Raw genomic sequence first — 4,222 nt, forward strand, 5'->3', positions numbered from 1 at the left:
TGCATAAGATGAGGACGTCACAGCTGACCCAAGCGCTTGCCGCTTACAACTTCAAGGTGCAGACACAATTATGGGTGCGTTCAAATGTTTACAAAATACTTCATTCACAGTGATATAAACCACTTTTGACAAATGAGAGATTATAATTTATCGAACGACCGTTAAAAAGCCTGATTACCAAGCCAAAAAAGAAATACTTTAAATTTGAAAATGGGGAAAATGGGCGGGTTTATACAACATAAAGGATTTAAAGCTAAGACAAGCAGTCAAAAACATGCATTCCAAATAAGGGAATTTTATGGTAAGTAAGACAAGGAAGCTTTTTTCTTTTACTTGGCATTCGTGGAAATGAACTCGCGGATAAATCTGCCGCCACCTATCTTTATTACATTTATACCAACAATGATCTTGAGAAGAACCTACCTCACAAGAAAACGAATGATGAATATACAATTACTACTATGAAAGAGTGAATCTAATAAAATTAAACATGGCATTACCTCGGCCAACCACCTCCACCTCCTTAAATACGAACCTCCTAACATTTGTCCTACCTGCAATACTAAATCTGACTTCCAACACCTACTGTATCTTGATTTTTCCTGACCTCCCTTGATTTTTCCAGACCTCCCTTGAAATCTCTACACCTCCCTTGATATTTCCAGACCTCCCTTGATTTTTCCAGACCTCCCTTGAAATCTCCAGACCTCCCTTGATTTTTCTAGACCTCCCTTGATATTTCCAGACCTCCCTTGAAATCTCCAGACCTCCCTTGATTTTTCTAGACCTCCCTTTAAATCTCCAGACCTCTCTTGAAATCTCCAGACCTCAATTGATTTTTCCAGACCTCCCTTGATTTTTCTAGACCTCCCTTGAAATCTCCAGACCTCCCTTGATTTTTCCAGACCTCCCTTTAAATCTCCAGACCTCCCTTGAAATTTCCAGACCTCCCTTGATTTTTCTAGACCTCCCTTGAAATCTCCAGACCTCCCTTGATTTTTCAAGACCGCCCTTGAAATCTCCAGACCTCCCTTGATTTTTCTAGACCTCCCTTGATATTTCCAGACCTCCCTTGAAATCTCCAGACCTCCCTTGATTTTTCCAGACCTCCCTTGATTTTTCTAGACCTCCCTTGATTTTTCCAGACCTCCCTTGAAATCTCCAGACCTTCCTTGATTTTTCCAGACCTCCCTTGAAATCTCCAGACCTCCCTTGATTTTTCTAGACCTCCCTTGATATTTCCAGACCTCCCTTGAAATCTCCAGACCTCCCTTGATTTTTCCAGACCTCCCTTGATTTTTCTAGACCTCCCTTGATTTTTCCAGACCTCCCTTGAAATCTCCAGACCTCCCTTGAAATTTCCAGACCTCCCTTGATTTTTCTAGACCTCCCTTGAAATCTCCAGACCTCCCTTGATTTTTCAAGACCGCCCTTGAAATCTCCAGACCTCCCTTGATTTTTCTAGACCTCCCTTGAAATCTCCAGACCTCCCTTGACATCTCCAGACCTCCCTTGATTTTTCTAGACCTCCCTTGATTTTTCCAGACCTCCCTTGAAATCTCCAGACCTTCCTTGATTTTTCCAGACCTCCCTTGAAATCTCCAGACCTCCCTTGATTTTTCCAGACCTCTTTTGAAATCTCCAGACCTCCCTTGATTTTTCTAGACCTCCCTGGAAATCTCCAGACCTCCCTTGATTTTTCTAGACCTCCCTTGATTTTTCCAGACCTCCCTTGAAATCTCCAGACCTCCCTTGATTTTTCCAGACCTCTCTGAAATCTCTAGACCTCCCTTGAAATCTCCAGACCTCCCTTGAAATCTCCAGACCTCCCTTGAAATCTCCAGGCCTCCCTTGAAATCTCCAGACCTCCCTTGATTTTTCTAGACCTCCCTTGATTTTTCTAGACCTCCCTTGATTTTTCTAGACCTCCCTTGAAATCTCCAGACCTCCCTTGATTTTTCTAGACCTCCCCTAATTTTTCCAGACCTCCCTTGAAATCTCCAGACCTCCCTTGATTTTTCCAGACCTCCCTTGAAATCTCTAGACCTCCCTTGATATTTCCAGACCTCAATTGATTTTTCCAGACCTCCCTTGATTTTTCTAGACCTCCCTTGAAATCTCCAGACCTCCCTTGATTTTTCCAGACCTCCCTTTAAATCTCCAGACCTCCCTTGAAATTTCCAGACCTCCCTTGATTTTTCTAGACCTCCCTTGAAATCTCCAGACCTCCCTTGATTTTTCAAGACCGCCCTTGAAATCTCCAGACCTCCCTTGATTTTTCTAGACCTCCCTTGATATTTCCAGACCTCCCTTGAAATCTCCAGACCTCCCTTGATTTTTCCAGACCTACCTTAAAATCTCCAGACCTCCCTTGATTTTTCTAGACCTCCCTTGAAATCTCCAGACCTCCCTTGACATCTCCAGACCTCCCTTGATTTTTCTAGACCTCCCTTGATTTTTCCAGACCTCCCTTGAAATCTCCAGACCTTCCTTGATTTTTCCAGACCTCCCTTGAAATCTCCAGACCTCCCTTGATTTTTCCAGACCTCTTTTGAAATCTCCAGACCTCCCTTGATTTTTCTAGACCTCCCTGGAAATCTCCAGACCTCCCTTGATTTTTCTAGACCTCCCTTGATTTTTCCAGACCTCCCTTGAAATCTCCAGACCTCCCTTGATTTTTCCAGACCTCCCTTGAAATCTCTAGACCTCCCTTGAAATCTCCAGACCTCCCTTGAAATCTCCAGACCTCCCTTGAAATCTCCAGGCCTCCCTTGATTTTTCTAGACCTCCCTTGAAATCTCCAGACCTCCCTTGACATCTCCAGACCTCCCTTGATTTTTCTAGACCTCCCTTGATTTTTCCAGACCTCCCTTGAAATCTCCAGACCTTCCTTGATTTTTCCAGACCTCCCTTGAAATCTCCAGACCTCCCTTGATTTTTCCAGACCTCTTTTGAAATCACCAGACCTCCCTTGATTTTTCTAGACCTCCCTGGAAATCTCCAGACCTCCGTTGATTTTTCTAGACCTCCCTTGATTTTTCCAGACCTCCCTTGAAATCTCCAGACCTCCCTTGATTTTTCCAGACCTCTCTGAAATCTCTAGACCTCCCTTGAAATCTCCAGACCTCCCTTGAAATCTCCAGACCTCCCTTGAAATCTCCAGGCCTCCCTTGAAATCTCCAGACCTCCCTTGAAATCTCCAGACCTCCCTTGATTTTTCTAGACCTCCCCTAATTTTTCCAGACCTCCCTTGAAATCTCCAGACCTCCCTTGATTTTTCCAGACCTCCCTTGAAATCTCTAGACCTCCCTTGATATTTCCAGACCTCAATTGATTTTTCCAGACCTCCCTTGATTTTTCTAGACCTCCCTTGAAATCTCCAGACCTCCCTTGATTTTTCCAGACCTCCCTTGAAATCTGTAGACCTCCCTTGATATTTCCAGACCTCAATTGATTTTTCCAGACCTCCCTTGATTTTTCTAGACCTCCCTTGAAATCTCCAGACCTCCCTTGATTTTTCCAGACCTCCCTTTAAATCTCCAGACCTCCCTTGAAATTTCCAGACCTCCCTTGATTTTTCTAGACCTCCCTTGAAATCTCCAGACCTCCCTTGATTTTTCAAGACCGCCCTTGAAATCTCCAGACCTCCCTTGATTTTTCTAGACCTCCCTTGATATTTCCAGACCTCCCTTGAAATCTCCAGACCTCCCTTGATTTTTCCAGACCTCCCTTGAAATCTCCAGACCTCCCTTGATTTTTCTAGACCTCCCTTGAAATCTCCAAACCTCCCTTGACATCTCCAGACCTCCCTTGATTTTTCTAGACCTCCCTTGATTTTTCCAGACCTCCCTTGAAATCTCCAGACCTTCCTTGATTTTTCCAGACCTCCCTTGAAATCTCCAGACCTCCCTTGATTTTTCCAGACCTCTTTTGAAATCTCCAGACCTCCCTTGATTTTTCTAGACCTCCCTGGAAATCTCCAGACCTCCCTTGATTTTTCTAGACCTCCCTTGAAATCTCCAGACCTCCCTTGATTTTTCTAGACCTCCCCTAATTTTTCCAGACCTCCCTTGAAATCTCCAGACCTCCCTTGAAATCTCCAGACCTCCCTTGAAATCTCCAGACCTCCCTTGAAATCTCCAGGCCTCCCTTGATTTTTCTAGACCTCCCTTGAAATCTCCAGACCTCCCTTGACATCTCCAGACCTCCCTTGATTTTTCTA

Source organism: Eupeodes corollae, chromosome 1, assembly GCF_945859685.1.
Source record: "Eupeodes corollae chromosome 1, idEupCoro1.1, whole genome shotgun sequence".
Lineage (NCBI taxonomy): Eukaryota > Metazoa > Arthropoda > Insecta > Diptera > Syrphidae > Eupeodes > Eupeodes corollae.